A 10,407-nucleotide genomic window follows, 5' to 3' on the forward strand; every position below is an offset into this window, starting at 1 on the left:
AAGTAGAATGGTGATTGCCAGGGCTTGGGGGAGCAGTAAAGGGAGTCTTCCAATAAGCATAGAGTTTCAGTTTTCAGGATGATAATTTCTAGAGATCTGTTGTACAACAATGTGTATGTTATTTATTAACACTACCATATACTTAAAGCCGGTTAAGATGGTATATTTTATATCACGTGGTTTTTACTACAATAAAAACAATAATGTGTTTTCTTTTAATTTTATAATTTTAAAAATTACTTAGTTTTAAATCTTAAAGATCTAAAATTAAAAGAAAATGCATTATTTTTCATTGTGGTAAAACATGAAATATAACAAAGTAAATATACTACAACACATACATGTATTCATAATAAAACATTCTAGTCATTATTTCTCTCGGGTTCAATTTTTCCCAGCAAACTTGGAGGATCTAAATTTTACTGATTTGATTCTTTAATCTATTTTTAGTTAGTGACAAATTTTATCATATGCTGTTTTACCCATTTACAGATTGCATTTAGACTATATAGTTCGACTAATAGGATTTGATAAAGATTAAATTTGTATATATTTCTTAGCTCACTTACAAGAAACTTCTGAGCAGATCTCCTTGGGTCTTCTAGTATTATACTACCAGCAAACTCTACTCTCATTTCTTCCGTATCTTAGCTGCTTCTGTGGCTGCTTTCTCTTCCTATACATTGTTTGGGCTCTTTGTCTTTTTGCCTTAAAATCTACTGATGAGTTTCCAGATTGAAGTACACTACCCCACACTCCTTGTACATGGGATAATTTGTGGCTTCAACAAAGCTACCTGTTTGGATGTCCTCACTGATCATTCTTTTACCTCTGTGGGGAACCTAGGAGCATGCTGACTTCCATGATGCTTTGCAAACTTTCATGAAGATCACAATAATCCAAGTGAAATGTTAAAACTCATACTCTGGGGCTTCAATCCCAGAGGTTCTGATCAGCAAATCTGGGGACGGACAGGGACCCATGCTCCAACCCATGTATTGGAGTCAGCTCGCTCCAGCTTAGTAGACACCACTGTGCACATTCTTCCCAACTCCACATCGTGTGATGTCACACTGACAGCTTTGAAATCAACAAATGCTAAAAATCAGAACTCTTCCCCCCACCTCACTCCCCCTTCCCCCCAGTAAGCCAGATGTTAAATATTTACCAGCATGCCACCGAATGCATAATTTTGCAAGCAGTCAAATAGATGATGATTTTGTTAGTCCTGAGACCACACTTTGTGTTGCATGTGTGCAGGCACACACATACACACACACACACGCACACATGTCCAGATTTCTGAACCAATATGAAATAGTTGCATCTATTCTGCAACTGCTAGATTTCAAATGCATGGTAAGGTTCAAATCACTTTCTTTTAAGAGAGAGAGGAGAGAGAGTACTCATGCATGAGCAGCAAGGAGGGGCAGAGGGAGAGGAAGAGAATCTTTAAGCAGACTCCACACTGCCCAAAACAGAGTCCAATATGGGGCTCGATCTTGCAACCCTGAGATCATGACCTGAGCTGAAATCAAAAGTCAGATCCCTTCCCTGGGCGGCGCAGCGGTTTAGCGCCTGCCTTTGGCCCAGGGCGCGATCCTGGAGACCCGGGATCGAATCCCACGTCAGGCTCCCGGTGCATGGAGCCTGCTTCTCCCTCTGCCTATGTCTCTGCCTCTCTCTCTCTATCATAAATAAATAAAAATTAAAAAAAAAATTAAAAAAAAAAAAGTCAGATCCTTAACCAACTGAGCAACCTAGGCACCCTGGTCAAACCATTTCTTGGGGTCAAAAACTCTTGATCTATCTACCTATCTTTCCATCAATCTATTCATCTATCTCTGATTATAGATTACATCTATACTTAATCTAAATTCATATCTATACCTGCATCTATTTTGAAAAATCCAGTATTTACCACTTCCTCAGATTGTCCCCATACTGTAAGTAATTTTACTCTGTCAAAGGGATCCATTTTGCTTACAAAAATCAAGAGAGAGAACTGGCAAGCTAATCCACTCCTACTAGGATTTCTGTGAGTGCCCCAGGGTCACTACTGATAGCCAGTCCTATGCCATCTGATGCCATCATCTATAGCCACAGTGATACTTTAGCTGGTGGGAATCCTCTCACAGATCACAATCTTGCCCTACATGTGGGCTCCAACAATATGCACTTTTGCCCATATTCACATGTGTGACTTCTGGACCAAGGAAGCTGGTCCAAATGTGCTTCTTACCTTAGCCATATCTAGCAGAAGTGGCCATTCCCATGTATTCCTCGACTACAATATCTAGGTTTTACCACCCGACCAGGCTCTTTTTCCCTTGGGGAACATTCCTCTCTGGAAGCCTTGTAGCATACCTTTCCCATCGGACCTCAGATGTGACAATTCTAACACTGCAGACAGAGGTGGGGGGAATCTAACCATCTTATTCTGAAAAAGGAAGGAGCCAGTAAGATCTCTATCCCCTCAGAGGCCTCAATGAACCCCATTCAGCTTGTTTTCCTCTTCCCAAGTGACCAACTATGCTTACCAAGTACCAACATTTGCTGGAACTTAAAAGAACCTTCTATTCTCTTGCCCTAGCCAACCAGGTGTTCTGGTCTTACATTCCATTACTGGGAAAAGTCAATTTGCTTCATAGTGGCCGTCTGTGTCCACCTTCTGACCAAGAAGTGATCGTAAATTTCTCTCACTGAAAAAAAAAAGTTCAAGTTCTTACTCACTATGCAATCTATAACATACATATCTAGTCATCAGGGGTTTTTAAATATAAATGAGACAGTGCTATAATTATTTGAATTCCTTTCCTTTTCTTTTTTCCCTTAATACATCATGCCATGTTTTTACATCACTGTGCATAGGTTTGCCTGATTCACGTTAATGCCTGCATAATATAGGAAATATGTAGTACTAGCACACTTAATGTGTACCAAGCACATCTTTAAATATATAGTTTTGAGGAACACGCTATATGAGGTAGGTACTGTGTAGACTCCATTTTATAGTTGTGTAAACTGAGGCACAGAGAAATTCAGTAACTGGCTCATGATCCTAAAGTTAGTAGGATCTGGATGCCTATCCAGAGCCAGGATTGGAACCTAGGCTGTCTGGCACTGGCGTGCATGGCCTTAACGCTCTTGCCCCTCCAATCTTTGCCTGTATCACAGCTTTTTTAGTCATCGCTTTGCTAATCCTGTTCCAGGTTTTAATCTTTGTTGGCATCCCCTGCTGACTAGCACATTCTTGGATGCCTCTCCTGCCTCACAATGATGTGTATTTAGGGAATTAAAAAATAACTGTTATAGTAGCTTACCTCAAAATTAAAGTAATTATTAGATAGATGACTCTTCCTTTAAAAAATGTTTTGTATTCCAAAATCTCAATAAAAATTACTTTTGGGTTTTCACCAGCTTTGGCAAATCCACATTACATCCACGGGCCATTACCATCGATAATTGAGAACTCACACACGTGTTAATCAATCATTTATTCCTGCCTCCTATCTCTCCTGCATGGTTCTAGATGTTGCCTATATTAGTGTTAGTCTGGGGAAATAGTGAAATTGTATCACTATTGTCCAAAAAATCCCAGATTCAATGAGTTAGTCAAAATTGGAAAAGTGGGTAGGAGTAGGCTGGAGTGGGAAGGAGGTGATGCTGAAAGACTTTCCTTTTTCACTGGCAACAATTTGATACTATGTAGCAACATTTCCTTGTCTACTAAAGGTGTACTTTCTACCCTTTCTCAGAAGCCCAGGAATAAAAAAAAGCAAAAATGAGCACAATAGAAGATGTAACAGATGATCCTTCTCCATTCAATTCAACATGAAATTTTCCTCTTTGGGGATATCAGAAAAAAGACTGGGTTAAGAATAATAAAACTGAGTTCAGGGCAACCCAGGTGCCTCAGTGGTTTAGTGCCAGCCTTCGGCCCAGGGCCTGACCCCAGGGTCCTGGGATTGAGTCCCTCATCGGGCTCCCTGCAGGGAGCCTGCTTCTCCCTCTGCCTGTGTCTCTGCCTCTCTCTCTCTCTCTCTCTCTCTCTCTCTCTCTCTCTCCCTCTGTCTCTCATGAATAAATAAAGAAAATCTTAAAAAAAAAGACACAAAAAACTGAGTTCAGATCATACCAACTGTGTGACCTTAGGTAAGGTTTCTTAACCTTGGCACTATTGACATTTGGGCTGATTCTTTGATGTGCAGGGCCGTCCTGTGCACTGTAGGATATTTAGTAGCCCCCATGGCTTCTACCCATCAAGTCCCAGGAGTAGCTCCCCTTCATATTCCCCTGAGTTGTGACAACCAAAAATGTCTCCAGACATCGCCAAATGTTCCCTAGGAAGCAAAGTCACTCGCTTCCTAGAGTGAGAACCACTGCTCTAGAAAAACCGCCAAATTTCTTAGAACTACAGTTTCTTCATCTTTAAAAATGAGGATCATTTTATTTACTTTATGGAGTTACCGTAAAGAGCTAATATATTTACACAAAACTGTAAATTACAAATTGTTACTTAAATATTAAGTTGTTACTATTGTTATTTATTATTTAGCGAGCGCTGTTCTAGAGAGTGCTAGATCTGAAATATATTATTATAATTATCTTTAAATACATTATTTTTTGAAATATATTATTGATATATTTGTCAATCTCAGAATATGTGTCTGTGTGTATTTCTAAGACAGACTATTAAAAGTTATAATAGATGGAGCAGGGAGGCAATAACTATTCATTATTGTCTATTAACTAATAGTGAACATTGCTCTATTTCATAACCATGGGGCTGCACCCCTGCTGCTGGTTAACCCATTTTCAAAAGGCCTGCTGTCAGTCCTACAGGAAAATAGGTACCTAGAATGTAAAGCAGATACTCACCATCCCTACAGCCAGGAAAAAAAAAGTCACAAAGAGTATATGTTATTCAGGAGGCCAGGAGATCATCTCCACTTGCAAAGCACAGCCTAGGAGATAATTCCTCCTAAGGAAAAAGTAATTTCTCTGACACCTGGCTTATATAGTCGTCTCCTTATCTGTGGGGGATATGGTCCAAGACCCCCAGTGGATGCATGAAACTGCAGATCGCACTGAGCCATATATATGCTAGGTTTTCCCCTATACATACACACCTATGATAAAGTTTAATTTATAAATTAGACACAGCAAGAGATGAAACAACAGCAATAATAACATAGGAAAGTTATCACCATATACCGTAGGGACGCCTGGGTGGCTCAGTGGGTGAAGCATCTGACTCTGGACACTAGGTCAAGCCATCATTTCAGGGTCTGGGATTGAGCCCAGGGTGGAGCTCAGCCGGGGGGCCTACTGAAGATTCACCCCCTGCCCCCCACTCTCACTGATTCTTTGATGTGAAGGACCGTCCTGTGCACTGTAGGATATTTAGTAGCCCCCATGGCCTTTACCCATCAAGTCCCATAGCTCCCTCTAAAATAAATATAATCTTTAAAAAACACACACAATATACTGTAATCAAAGTTACATAAAGGTAGTCTCTATCTTGCTCCCAAAATATCTGTTGTGGCCCCCTTCTTGGGACGGTATGAGACGACAAAACGCTGAGGTGATAGAGGGGGTGTGTGAAGGACGCCCACGCTGTGACACAGGTTACCGTTGACCTTCTGACGGTGTTCTGGAGCATGAGGGCTGGCAGGGGTGTGTGGGGGTGACTGACCACGGGAAAGCGAAGCCCTGGTTAAGGGGGAACATGGTACCGCTGAACGGTCTTCTTACCCTGTGCCTCATTCAGCAGCTCGCATGGTCCTGATGTTCATGCCATGAGTGCTATGTCCTTGGAGCTCCCCAGTATGGAATGTCATGTCACTTGGAACCCAAAGCTTGAAAGCTTGACACTTTGTGTCATTCTTCCCATGTCCATCTTTAGTGCATACAAAGCAACAGGCCCTTTCGGGGAACGGGCACTGGGTGCCTCTTTCCTGAATGACTGGATGACTAGTGTGCTCAACAACAATAGCTTCCAAAAAGCAGGAGATACAAGACTGTACTCATAAATACCGGGAGAGGGTTTTATTTTCGCCACTTCATCAATTTATTTCAGCAGACTCTTCCCTTTTTCTGCCTTTCTCTTAGCCCCACCCCAGAATTCTTGGAGAACTAGCTCTGATATGTGTCAAAGTCATACACTGGGGATGCCTTCATGGGGGTGGAGGCAAGTTCCTTCCTTTCCTCCTCTTCCTCTTTTTTCTTCCTCTGGTGTGGGCAGGATGGGCCTTGCTGGGCCTTCCTTTGGGAGGTTAAGGAAGGGTTAAGATAAGAGTGCTGGAGGCCTGCTTGGAGCTGGCCTGGGGCCAGCTTGTAAAACCAGGACAAAGAGGGTCTTTGCTTTCTGAGCATTGCCCGACCAGCATCGGCGGGGTAAAAGGGCCAGGGATTTGGGAAGGGGAGCAGAATGGCAGGGAACGTGGCAGGACATGGTCTCCTTAGGAAAAGAGTAAGGAAACCCCAGCGTTTCCAACAACCAATAGATGAAAAAAACAACTTCTACAAAGGACCAGCAATGATGTCAGTTGTAGAGAGCCCCATTTTATCACCTTTGGAAAGTAGAGTGGCATTAGAAGGTTGGGTGCCATTCTATATCTACCCCTTAGGACAGCCTACTATGTGCTGGGACCCCTCCAGCAGGAGTCATGGGAATGGAGAGAAGTAGAAGTGGTGATGGCTGGTGAAGGCACAAAAGGCAGACCATCGAGGGAAGCAGACTGGCACAAGGTTGAGGACCCATCATGGCAGAAAAAAAAACGGAGATGCCATCCTCTTCTCACATTTTAACTAAGAAGTCGGGAACTTTCAGCTACACAGAACTTTCCACGTGAGAGCAGCTGGGATTTCAGGAAAGCGCACCTGGAGGGGCAATTGTCATGAAAGGGGGAGACGAAACTGGTAATCTTGACCCCACAACAAGGTGTGGAGGTTGGGCAGGGGGTGGTAGGAAGCTGGGATTAGCACAGCATGCGGCCAAGGCTGAAAGTCCACCACACCGGATCACCCAGGCATGGTGAGATTCTTGGAAAAACTGACTGAAGCAATGAGTACCAACTAAGGGAGCTGCAGTCTTGGAGCTCAAATTTGGGGCATTGCGGTGCAAAGGAATCTGGTCCACCAGATGAAAAATTGCACCTGACGGTGTGAGTTGAGTTTTCGGTGGTGACATCATGTGGCGGGGCTCAAGTGAAAGGGCCGGTGTACCGATCAGGTTGTCCAGGTCTCTATTCTGGAATGGAGAGGTACCCTGGCTCTTTAGACAGAGCAACCTCCCTGGATGCCTTTTTTGGGGAAAGAAGAGGTCTCAAGTGGCAGAGATTGGAAATCTATCTAAATTGAACATATGGAGGTATGAATGATTAATTGGAAACATAAAGGAGATGGACTTGTATTAGTACTCCAAGCTGGTGGAGCAAATCATACCAGTGGCATATGCATTTCCCACGTACTTACATATAGGTACACACGCGAACACGCATAGTCTCACATACACACGTACCCCAAAACCTGACGAGGCACCTATCATTGCTTCTCACTTCACACATGAAGAAATAGGGGTGCAGAGGGTTAAATAACATACCCAAAGCCACAGAGCTGAGAAGTGTGGTCATGGCTGAAACTGAGGCTTGCGTTCCTAAACACATTGTGCCTTAACTTTGCTCTGCTATCTTTGAGGGCAATGGTTCTCAAAAAGTGGTTCCCAGACCAATTGCACAGCGTCGGTTGAGCCCTTGTTAGAAATGCAGATCCTGGGGCCTCACCCCACACCTCCTCATTGGAAACTCTGGGGTGGGGCCAGCAATATGTTTCATAAGCAATATTTTCTTTCTTTTTTTTCTCACTGACTTTTTAATTTTATTATTTTATTTTCAGGGCAGCTAACATACAGTATCATATTAGTTTCAGGTATACAGGAAATAATTTCCTTTGTAGGATGATATTGTCACTCTAACACTTGGAGAATAAAGGCCTGAGATGCTTTTGGAAAATCTTCACTCCAAATAACAGATAATACCTATAACTTACACAAGGTAAATGTTTTCTAAGCAAAAAAAAAAAAAAAAAAAATCTAGGCTAGAAATGAACCAATAATCCAGGCTTGGTCCTGATTAAAATCACATTTATTCAAAGATGTTTGTTCTTTTAGTGGATAGATGACAATTGGAATACTAGATAATATTTATCTACTGTAACAATTATGTTAAATTAATTCATAATATTCATTCAATAACATTGTTTGCATATGCTATTGCTAGGGAAGTGCTACCTAATTTATTTCTCACACATCAAAATCCAGTAAATTGATATAATTATATTATTTTCTCTAGAAATGCTGATGGGGTCTGGTCTACATACCTCAGAGGGGAGGGGAATGAGAACAGTGGGTGACATCATGTGCCATATGTTCAGCAATATCTATAGCACTGTAGGTACAATGAGCAGAGGTGAGAGTATTTATGCTAAATTTCTTCATTGTTGGGAGATATAATGAATTTTAGGTTCATATTTTATTCATTTTCTAAGAATCGAATTTTTTTTATATGCTCTTATTTAAAAAAAAATTACCGACACACTAGAATTTACTCTCATCTTCCAGGGAAACCTGTAAACCAATGGAAATATTTTTGACTGTCTGGCAAAATGTCTGATAAAAATGTGTTATTCTCCAAGGTTAGGAGGTCAGGTGATCGCTTTAACTTGATGCAGAATTTTGCAATAAATTTTCCAACCAATTATAAGAAACATGTTGTGTATAAGATTTAGTGAGGATTTCTCCCATGTTACAAGGACAGTAGATTCAAAAAACAACTAATTTCTACTTAACCCTGCCTTTGGCTGCTTTTCTTCAGCAAATTTAGTCCCCAAAAAATCACCAAGACAAACCCAAAAGAATCTATTCTCCAGGAGACTAAATAAAGACTTTGGAGTTAGATGCTTTGAGTCATAATCCTAGGTCTGTTAAAAAAAAAAAAAAAACAAAAAACAAAAAAACCTTCTTCTATGAGGCTGTTCACAAGTTACATCTCCTAGTTTTTAAAAATTGAACAATTGAACAATCTCACAATCTCGCCTGGACCTGGTGCCTCTGGGCTCCACCTGGGCCTCAACCTGGTCTTTTTGGTCCCCACCTGAGCCTCATCTGGTCCTGGTGGCTCTGGGTCCCACATGGGGCTCACCTGGACCTGGTGACTGTGGTCCTCACGTGGTCCTCACCCAGACCTGGTGACTGGTATGTGAGGAATCTGCTCCAGATTCCCCCTCTCCCTCCACTCCTCCCCACTGCACCCTCTCTCAAGCAAATCTTCTGAAAATTAAAAAAAAAAAAATTGAACAATCTCACAATCTCGGTACCAGATTGGTAATGGAAAGGTTGTCACTGATGCGAAAAGCTATCATCCCATCAATAGTGATTATCATAAAAACTTAATATGTGTAATTCTATTTAAGGAATGAACTCAAGGAAAGAACCTGACAAGATTTTTTTCAGCGTAGGTTGACGTCAGCACAGAATCTATAATGCCGTAGGTGTGGACTGTGTACATACTTCAGTTATATTTTCACTACACGAATACTATTTCCCTGCCCAGCTTTTCGTTCACGTGCTGACTTCTAATACCTGTGAACAAATGTGCTTAGCCCTGCTAATGCTGATAAAAACTACAAATCTGTCTCCACTGTTGATCTACGAATGAAAGCGGTATGCCGTGCACTCCATCTCACTGTACCCTTAATGGAAAATCAGCAGGGCTGTTAGCAAAATTTCCTAGACCACAAAAAGATAATATAAATTCAAGCACTTTAGGAAAGCTCCCCCAAATCCATCTTCTTCTCCTGATAACATAGAAGTTTGTGATATACTGATATTTGGAGGGGTTTCGGACTACTACTTACCAGCAATGCAATTTATGACACAGTCGTGATAAATCATTTTCCCTGTAAGCCCCAAAACTTGTCGTCTCTCTTAAACTCCCACCCTCAATAGCGTTAAAGATTTTCATTGCATGGAGAAAATCAGGCCCAACTAGCAACTTGCTGCCAATGTTTCCACAATATGGACCTTCAGTGTGTTTTAGAGGAAGACGTTGAGTTACGTACCCTTCTTCATTCTGATTACTCTATTAGAGCCACTTAGAGAGTCAAAGAGATGAGCCCATTTATTTTTGGTTCCAGAAAATTCTGCTTTATGACTTGTTTTTATAGAGCATGTCAGGCAAAGAGCATGGGGCTGTGGGCTGTGGGAATAGTGACAACCAAGACAGTGTCCTTCCTTCTAGGAAGGTGTTAGCCTTTAGAAGATAAGCTCCAGAGGGTAAAGTCTATGTGATTTATTGAGACACCATCAGACACCCTCCATAAAGGGGTATGAGGCCACTGAGGGAT

The sequence above is a fragment of the Nyctereutes procyonoides genome, unplaced genomic scaffold (assembly GCF_905146905.1).
Source record: "Nyctereutes procyonoides isolate TBG_1078 unplaced genomic scaffold, NYPRO_anot_genome, whole genome shotgun sequence".
NCBI lineage: Eukaryota > Metazoa > Chordata > Mammalia > Carnivora > Canidae > Nyctereutes > Nyctereutes procyonoides.